This window comes from Hordeum vulgare, chromosome 2H, assembly GCF_904849725.1.
Source record: "Hordeum vulgare subsp. vulgare chromosome 2H, MorexV3_pseudomolecules_assembly, whole genome shotgun sequence".
Taxonomy (NCBI): Eukaryota; Viridiplantae; Streptophyta; class Magnoliopsida; order Poales; family Poaceae; genus Hordeum; species Hordeum vulgare.
Window position 1 is genome coordinate 135,631,462 of NC_058519.1, and position 10,537 is coordinate 135,641,998.

Genomic DNA, 10,537 nt, shown 5'->3' on the forward strand with positions numbered 1-10,537 from the left:
ATATTGAAAAGCATAGGGCGTCATGAACCCGAGGAGTAATTGTACATAATACAGGGAGGGCTAGTGCTGATGGTGCTGGTCCAAAACAGAGCCAGTTGCGGGGCCACCCGGGGCAACTCAGGGGATGTCTATTCGGCCACCATACGTAGTGGTCATCCCTCGTGTCTTGAGAACGAGATACGCGGCTCCTATCGGGATCGTCGACACGCCGGGTGGCCTTGCTGGACTTGTTTTACCTATCTCGAGCGTCTTGTGCGAGGGATTCCGAGGATGCTTTGGGCAATCTCGTGGTTGAGGTTTCCAATAGGAACCCGAGGAGATCACGGGTTTCCTTGATCGAGGTCATTCCGTCGCAGCGTGTGGTAGTTTCTCATGGACTAGTTGGAGCACCCCTGCAGGGTTAAATCTTTCGGAAAGCCGTGCCCGCGGTTATGTGGCAAAGTGGAAACTTTGTTTAACATCCGATTCTAGATAACTTGAAGTAAGCTTAATTAAAACTGGCCAACTGAGTGCGTAACTGTGACTGTCTCTTTCATGAGCTCCTTCTCCGATCAAGGACACGGTGGGGTTATGTCTGACGTAAGTAGGTGTTGAGGGTCATTCATTTGATCATCAGTAGTTCTCGTCCACTATGCGTAGTGTTGGAGCATATATCTCCATATGTGGTTTTGGTACTTGATGACAATTCCTATGGACTAATGGTTGCCTTAAGTTACATGGTATGGATTTGTCCATAGGCACTTCTTGAAGTCCATCTGTTGGGTTCAAGGAGTTTATATTATGACCAAGATGGTATTCAAGGTATTATCCAAAGAATGGTCATAGAGACACATGGTTGATCAAGATCTCAGACAAAGAGTAAATCAAGATGATCAACACACAAAGCGTACAAGATGTACCGAGAGGGATCAAGTGATCCCATGGTATGGTAAGCATTGTCCATTACGTGTTTGTGTACTAACCCATGGTCTTCGTGAGAGTTCTATGTGGGGGTTAGGTGTGTTTCCATGGGCTTGCGTCAAAGGGAAGATCTCATACAACCCATGGAGTATGACGTCAAGTTGTGATCATCATCAAGATTGCGATGTGCAAGTTCAAGTGGATCAGCACGAAGATAGCATGCTTGAAGCTTGCCGTCCATTGTGGTGGCAATGGACTTGTGAAGATATGCTGAAGAGTGGCTCACCCATAGTGAGCATGGGGGAGCAATCAACTAGTCTTCATCAAGCCAACACAATCAAGAAAGGTGGTCCATCTTGAGGAAGCCAAGATCATCATCATCTAGCTCAAGAGGACGAGGTGCAAGGTATAGGTTTGCCCTTGATAGGTTTTCTGGTTAGGATAGATTGTTGTTCTATCAAGGGGGGCTCTTAAGTGAGTAGCTTGATCGTATCGTTCGTTGAGAGCTCAAACCATTTGCATCCTTGCATCATACTTCTTGGTTATTGTTTGGTGTTTCTCTTTGTGAGTTTTAGAGCTTATGGTCATCTTCGTGACAAGCTCGAGTTCATCGAAAACGGAGTCCATATGCATCTACTATGATGTTTTCGATGTTGGAGTTTTTGCCGGTTCTTCATTCATAGAGATCTCACATCTCTATATCTTTGGCTTATTCATAACCGCATGGTCTTAAGATTTCCAACAAGCTTGGGTTTGCTCGATTCGGAGCTCGTATGCGAAAGTTATAGCTGTTTCAGTGGCGAGCGGTAGTACCGCTGGACCTATCGGTAGTACCGCTAGAGTTGGCGGTAGTACCGCTGGCCCTAGCGGTAGTATCGCTGGCTCGCGGTAGTACCGCCCCTGGTCAGCGGTAGTACCGCTCCAGGAGCTTAGTACCGCCTGCCTAGCCGTTGTTCGTGGACGGACCTTTTTGCGAAGACTTTCTTGGCGGTGGTAGTGTCGGCGGTAGTACCGCTGCAGCCAGCGATAGTACCACTAGCTGGCAGTAGTACCGCTGGAGTGCCAGCGGTAGTACCGCTGGAGCTCGGGCAGAAAGTGGGGGTAACGGTCTGATTCCTTCCCCCACTATATAAAGGGGGTCTTCTTCCCCCTTGGTCTTATCCATCCGTTGAGCTCTTGTTCTACCTCCATTGTTGACATTCTTAGAGCTTGATTACTCTCAATCCCTCCAATGATTCTTGCTTGTTCTTGAGGGAAAAGAGAGAGGGGATCTAGATCCACATCTCCACCAATCACTTTCTCCTCTATGTGAGGGGAACCCCTTGGATCTTGATCTTGGAGTTCTTTGTGAGCTCCTTGTTCTTCCTCTCATATTTCTCCATAGCTTTTGTTGTTGTGGAGGGATTTGAGTGTGAGGGACTTGAACACTTCGTGTGTTCTTGCCATTGCATTAGTTGCATCGGTTTGAGTTCTCCACGGTGATACGTGGAAGTGAGAAGTTGAGAAGCTTACTACCTTTGGTACTTAGTACCCTTGATATTGTTCTTCGTGGATGCTTTGGCGTCCTAGAAGCTTGGTGGTGTCTCGGAGCTCAATCATTGTGGTGTGAAGCTCCGGGAAGCGTCGGGGTCTCCAATTAGGTTGTGGAGGTTGCCCCGAGAAATTTGTACGGGTACCGGTAACCGCCCCCAAGGGTTGCCACGTGTACGGGTTCGGTGACCGCCCCCAAGGGTTGCCATTTGTACGGGTTCGGTGACCGCACTCAAGGGTCCCTTAGTGGAATCACGGCATCTTGCATTGTGCGAGGGCGTGAGGAGATTACGGTGGCCTTAGTGGCATCTTGGGGAGCATTGTGCCTCCACACCGCTCTAACGGAGATTAGCATCCGCAAGGGTGTGAACTTCGGGATACATCATCGTCTCCCCGTGCCTCGGTTATCTCTTACCCGAACCCTTTACTTATGCACTTTACTTTGTGATAGACATATTTTTTATTGTAATATATCTTGCTATCACTTAGTTGTTTATCTTGCTTAGGATAAGTTGTTGGTGCACATAGGTGAGCCTAGTTGTTTGTAGGTTTTGTGCTTGACATATTAAACGTTAGTTTTATTCCGCATTTGTTCAAGCCTAAACCTTAACTATTTTAAAGCGCCTATTCACCCCCCCCTCTAGGCGACATCCACGTCCTTTTCACGTAGACCATCTCCCTCTTATTCTTGTACTCGTAAGTTAGCCACCTCATATAATGCTTAGTCGCTTGCTGCAGTCTCACCACTTAACCTTACTTCACCCATTAAGCTTTGCTAGTCTTGATACCTTTGGAAATGAGATTGCCGAGTCCCCTGTGGCTCACAGATTACTACAACACCAGTTGCAGGTACAGGTAAAGGTTACTTTGACGTGAGCGCGATGATTGTTCATTTGGAGTTTATTCTTCTTCTTCATCGATCTAGGAAGGGTTCCAGGCCGGCAGCCTGGGATAGCAAGGATGGACGTCGTTTTATTTTCTCGTTTGTTTTTTGTCCGTAGTTGGACCCTGCTCTTCTTCGTGATGTTTATGTATTGTAGTGATGTGACTCTGATGTAGCATGTGGCGAGTGTAAGCCAATTCCTTATACTCTTCCCTTCAGTACATGTACTTGTAACGATGTCCATTCTTGCGAAACGACGAGATGCGCTTCTATCCGTGTCGAGGCCCTCGCGCCAAAATAAGGATAGGATCGCATCTTGGGCGTTACAAGTTGGTATCAGAGCAGTACCGACCTAGGAGCCCCCTTGATTGATCGAACTTGGACGAGTGTAGTCTAGTAAAAACTGCTTTGAGTCTAGTTATATATCGGAGAGTAGGATTCTTTTTTCTCCTCTTCTATGCTCTGGTGAGCAATCTTGACGTAATAATTTCAATTCTACTCCTCTTCTCACTCAAATTTTTTTAGGTTCACGCGGATATTTTGGAATCTATATGATGTTGATGTGACGGAGTTCTGTCCTGTGTGACTTGATTTCTTTCGGGGAGTTGAGCTCCAGGGGATTCTCGAGCACATCGTTATCATTCAGATTTCTTAGTATCTCAGAACAAAGGGTGTTCGAAATTGCTTCAATACTGGTAGTGGCGAGAGGAGTCCGGCTTCCCCAATACTGGTGCAGAGAGTTCCGGATGTATCGCCATACTTAGTATCGTTGTGGTTACGAGTGTCTGAGATAGATGAGTTTCCAAGATCTCTGGTTATGTGTTGAAGGATGTGATACACTATACGGGTTAGTATAAGAGTTGAGTGATATATTACTCCTTGTATCCGTGGACCAGATTGCATGACCAGAAATTTCGGGAGTTCTTAGGTGGGAATTCAAGTAGTTACTTATAGGACAATCTTCCAACAAATGCATGATGTTACGTTGGGGTTCGACATCTAGTGGATTCTTTTGTTCACGGTCGACTCACAGCGGTTCTCGTTGTGTCTTAAAGAGTCCTTGTAGCTTGCTACGACTTAGGGACGCTTCGTATATCGTGTGCACTGCCTTGCACAGGATGGCTACTGTAAGGATCGAGCCCGTGCGATCCTGTCCACGAAAATATCGGACGAAATCTCTCTCATGAATTTGTTCTGGCTTGTTTCATAAGCCTCATCCCTTTGTTTCGTTGGAGTATGGTAATTCGAGTTGCTTCGATGTCAAGTGGTGAATTCACATATTTTCCAGAGGTATTCTCATATTTTTATGGGAGTGCATATTCATTTGCTCAAATCAAGTTGTCTTTTCAATTCCTTGTCAACCGGAGTTGTTGTGTCAATTCTTTTCCAACCGGTGTGCTCCTATTCAAGTTATTCAATCCTCTCAAATATTTGCAAGATCAATCTCTCTTTTCTTTCCGGAGTTCATCTCATGTGTTCCAAGTTGTCGTTGTTTTTCCGTGCCCTCCCGCCCTTTTCTTCAACGATTCATTATCATCCAAGTGCCTTTCTTTTCATTAATGCTTCCGCTCTCTTTTCTTTCATATTGTTTCCGATGACTCTTTGTGAAGATTCTCAGGAGCTTCGTGTTCATCTGTATTCAATCTTGTTATCTTTTCCGGTGAATTCAGTTCAAGCTATCCGTGTTCATCATATCCTTTTCATCCTTTACGTTGTTTTCCATGTTCGAAATTCTTATCAAGTCTTCTTGTTGTCATTTCTCTCTTTTCAATCCGGAGTGTTGAAGATTTCTCAGAAGTTCCTTGTTTTCAATTCTTTCAATCATTTCGAGGTGCTCAACCTCATCTAGTTTTCATTTGTACCGGTGCAATATCTCTATTTTTGAGCAATCTTTTCAGCGGTGATTTCTTTGAGTTGGCCCATAACCCACAGTTTTTTTCCAAGGATCTTATTTGTCTCTTCTAATCTTTCCGGAGTCCTCTAATTCTTTTCAACCATGACGTAAGAATGATTCCATCAGTCATATTCCTTCTTCAAGATCTATTAAATTATTCTCATCATTTGCTCAACCTTGCATATTCTGTATTCCGGAGTGTCTCAGTATCCTTGGTGTTGTTTCTCGTCATGATTTTCAGCTTTGAAGACCGAAGGAGTGTTTCTCTCAAATCTTGATCCATTCTCTTCAAGATTCATCATTTCAGCTTTGTGGCATCATCTTGAATTGTTTTCAATCATGAGAGTCCCTTTGTGCTATCCGGTGCATTTCTGAGTTGTTTTCATTCTTGATCCTGTGAAGGCCATCATTTCAGAAGATTCTTCGTTCTCAGCCTTCGGCTTTCGTTCTCAAATTCTTCTCAGTTGTTGTCTCTTCGTTCGTCTCTCTTTTATTCTGGTGCCCCATTCAGTTTTATGTTAGGCGGCTCAAGATCTCTTCATTCTCAAGGTGTTCTTCAAGATTCTTGTGGTAGTAGTTCTCAATTCTTCTTCGTTCTTTTCTTGCCAAGAGCTAGTTTCTATTCTGTCTAACGAAGGCCTTGTGATGTTGCTCTTTTTAATCTATCATCTTGTTCCCTTGGTCAATATAGTTGGTTGTTGTGAATCTTGTCTAGTTCTCCTATCTTATCGAAAATTGTCCCCTTTTCTTACCGAAGTGCCGCCGAAATTTTCTGTGAATTCTTGCTTGTTCCTCATGCCATTCTTCATTTCTTTGCAACCTTCAAGGATCGTTGGTTTCACTCGTTTGTAAAAGAAGCGACTAAGTTTTACCTCTTGCTTTATCATCCTCTCCCCCTTTCATTCCTGGATCTCGGGTCGAGATCCTCTTGTAGTGTAGGAGAGTTGTGATAGCCCGAGACCGACGCCCCAGAAGATTCCCCCTTTATTCCATTTTCGTCGTGTGGCTTATTTGTCTGTCGCATTCATCATCGCATCATTCGCATCATCCGCGTTGCATCGGCATCCCGTTGCCGCCAGTTTTCAAAACTTGCATCCATTATTAGTTGCCGGTTCTCTCCGTGTTCGTCGTTGCCTGTTTTGAGCTCGACCACACACGCATGCGCCCGCGGCATCATCAAAACCTTGTTTTTAAAAGTGTGTGTAAAACTTTCTCTGATTGGGTTGAAACTTGATGTGCGGTCTTATTTAGACGTAGGTAGGCCGCCTGCCAATTTTCGTCATAATCAGAGTCCGTCTGGTACCCGAACGGTCGACCGTAGCGGCACCGTCTTCGGTTATTCGTCGGACGTGTTTCGGTGTTTTAAATTGCGTTGCCGCGCCGCTCCATTTCCCTCTCATCTCCGGCTAGCCTACTCTACACGACCACTTAGCCCGTCCCCACATGCGAGACCGTTCGATTCCAATCGTACGGTTGAAACCGGGGCGAAATTCCGCTAAACCTAGCCCCCTTCCCTATTTAAACAACACCACGTGCCTAATCTAGCCCCCCCTCTCTCTTCTACTCGAAATCCGTGCCCCTCCAAACCCTAGCCGCCACTTGGCCAGCTCCTTTCTCCCTCAGCCGCGCCGAGGCCCGCTCGGGCTCGAGGTAGGCCCGCCGAGTCCGTCGTGGCGTCGTCCCCTGCCTGCCCCAAGCCGCCTCTGCCCCGAGGGAAGGAGCTCCTGTGAGCCGATCTCCTCCGCCGTCATAAGTTGCCGCCGCCCGATCCAAGCTGCCTCGCCGCCGCCATCTGCCTTGCCCCGCCGCACGCAGCAACTCTCGCCGTCGCCAGCCCCTCCTGCCATCGCGTGGCGCCGCCCCTCCTCGCCCGTCACGCCGGCCAGGCCGCGCTGCCGCCCGATCGGATCGCGAGATCCCATCGCTGCGCGTTGACCACGTCGTCATGGGCCGAGTGCCCCTGAGGCCCGACCCCAGGCCCAGTGCACCAGCAGGCCCAGGGCGGCCTTCTCAAGCCGCCTCGCCCAGGCCGCCTCTCCACCGCCGTCCCAAACGGCCCAAGGTGAGCAGCCCCCACCCCTCTCTATCTAGCACCACACGCGCGTCTTAGATTTTTGCGCTCTCATGTTTAGCCCCGTTTGCATTTTGGCCCGTTAGTCATTTTTTTAGGTTTTCGATTAATAATTTCAAGAAAATAGGCATATTTCAAACGCTCGTAGAATCTTAACCGTTCATCAGATCGAGGAGAATTATATATGTAACTCATGCAGAATTTCGTGTAGATTATGAATTTATAACTTGCATGCATGTTTGAAGTGGTTTGACCCGCAGTTTGCCTAGAAATGCATGCTGTCCTAATAGGGAATTATCCCGTATTTATTTTTATGCTAGTCCGGTTTGTCCATAGGATTTAACTGTGCATTTAGTTTTAGCTTTTGAGCAAGTTAGTGAGCATGATATTTTGCCATGTTTCCCTTTTGTTTACTTTGTGGGATTTATTCCGTGCATGATATGAATGAGTTGTCAACTAGAGATATGCCCCTGGATGTGTAGGCTAGCCCCTGGTAATTTTGGTTGCAATAGAAATCCATGTTTAGGTGTTGTTTGCTTGTTGTCAACATGTTAGAAGATAGTGCTGATTTGGAGATGCTGAAATATTTCTAAGTCTGAAATCTGTTATATTTTGTTGCTGTCTTGTCACGAGTTTATCTGGTGATCTATAGATCTTTTGAGGCTGGTGCAATGGAGTTAGTTGTAGTCCTTAAGATTCTATAGCATGCTGTAAATTTTCAAGTCTTTTGGTGCCCTGTAGCATATAGTTTTGCTGCTGTCAATATGCCTTCAGATTGAAAATTGCACTGTCAAAAACTGATATTTTCACCAAGTCTGAAAATGTGTGTGAGATGCCATTTTGTGAGTTCCTTTCCTAGTGATCCATGCTGCCATTCTAGACGTTATTAGTAGGGTGTTGAAGTGCATCTTGACCACTACTGCCTCATGTCTTGTTTGAGCATTTTAGATTTATGTAGCTTGTTGTCTTGGGGTGTAGAAAATGTCATGTTGCTGTTTTGGGCAGATTGTAGTGATTTCTTGTTTAGCTCGTAGTTGTTGAACCGTTGCTCCGTTTTAGTCTTGTCCTACATAAAACTTGCTTAGAATATCGTTTAGTTTCATATTATGTTGCTGCCTTCTTGGTTTAGGATGTTGTGGATGCCATTTGCATACATATTGCATTCATGCCATCATATCTTACAATGTTCGTATCTTTTGAACCTTAGCTCCGTTGGAGATGATCTCTGATACGTCTCCAACGTATCTATAATTTTTGATGGTTCCATGCTATTATCTTGTCAAACTTTGGATGTTTTGTATGCCTTTTATATCTTTTTTGGGACTAACTTATTAACTCAGTGCCAAGTGCCAGTTCCTGTTTTTTCCGTGTTTTTGACCCTTTTCAGAGGAGGATTTTAAACGGTGTCCAAACGGAATAAAACTTTCAAAAAGATTTTTTCCGGAACACAAGATACGCACCAGACTTGAGAACCAAGGCAGGGGCCAGCAGGGGACCCCACAAGCCCCCTAGGAGCGACCAAGGGGGCCCGCGCCTAGCAGGCTTGTGGCCCCCCTGTGGCTCGTTTGCCCTACCTCTTCCGCCCATAAATTCAGAAAAAATTCTAAAACTGACGAAGAGATCCACAAAAATACTTTTCCGCCGCCGCAAGCTTCTGTCTCCGCAAGATCCCATCTGGGGCACGTTCTGGTGCTCCGTCGGAGGGGGGATTTGGATACGGAGGGCTTCTTCATCAACACCATGACCTCTCCGATGATGCGTGAGTAGTTCACCATAGACGTTCGGGTCCATAGCTAGTAGCTAGATGGCTTCTTCTCGCTCTTGGATCTTCAATACAAAGTTCTCCATGATCTTCATGGAGATCTATCCGATGTAATCTTCTTTTGCGGTGTGTTTGTCGAGATCCGATGAATTGTGGATTTATGATCAGATCATCTATGAATCTTATTTGAGTTTCTTCTGATCTCTTATATGCATGATTTCATATCCTTGTAATTTTCTTCGAGTTGTGGGTTTTGTTTGGCCAACTTGATCTATGATTCTTGGAATGGGAGAAGTGCTTGGTTTTGGGTTCATACCGTGCGGTGACCTCACCCAGTGACAGAAGGGGTAGCGAGGCACGCATCATGTTGTTGCCATCAAGAGTAAAAAGATGGGGTTTTCATCATTGGTTTTTGTTTATCCCTCTACATCATGTCATCTTGCTTAAAGCGTTACTCTATTCGTCATGAACTCAATACACTAGATGCATGCTGGATAGCGGTCGATGTGTGGAGTAATAGTAGTAGATGCAGAAAGTATCGGTCTACTTGTCTCAGACGTGATGCCTATATGTATGACCATTGCCTTAGATATCGTCATGACTTTGCGCGGTTCTATCAATTGCTCGACAGTAATTTGTTCACCCACCGTATTATTTGCTATTTTGAGAGAAGCCTCTAGTGAACACTATGGCCCCCGGATCTACTTCACGCCATATTTTCACCCTTACAACTTTACTTCTTTGCACTTTCCGCCTTCAGATCTCACTCTGCAATCAATCTTGAAGGGATTGACAACCCCTTTATAGCATTGGGTGCAAGCTCTTTTGTGTTTGCGCAGGTACTCTGGACTTGGTGCGATTCTCCTACTAGATTGATACCTTGGTTCTCAAACTGAGGGAAATACTTAGTGCTCCTGTGCTGCATCGCCCTTTCCTCTTCAAGGGAAAAACCAACGCAAGCTTAAGAGGTAGCAGAAGAATTTCTGGCGCCTTTGCCGGGGAGGATCAAGTCAAGAACTCATCCAAGTAAGTGTCGCAAAGTCATCTCTTGCATTTACTTTTTTTGCCTCTCGTTTTCCTCTCCCCCACTTCTGAAAAACAAAAATTTACAAAAATATTTGCCTTTTTTGTTTGCCTTTTTTGTTTGCCCTTTTTTCTCGCTTGCTTTCTGTTCGCTTGTGTGCTTGCTTGCTTGCTGAAGTCACCACGACTGAAAGCACCAAACTTTGTGACTTCTCGAATACTAATAATAATGATTTTATTAGTACTCCGGTTGCTCTTGCCACTAGTGCGGAATCATACGAAATCAATGCTGCTTTGTTGAATCTTGTTATGAAACAGCAATTCTCCGGCCTTCCTAGTGAAGATGCCACATCCCATCTTAATACCTTCATTGAGCTTTGCGATATGCAAAAGAAGAAAGATGTGGATAATAATGTGATTAAATTGAATCTCATTTCTTTCTCGTTGCGAGATCGAGTAAAAACTTGGTTTACG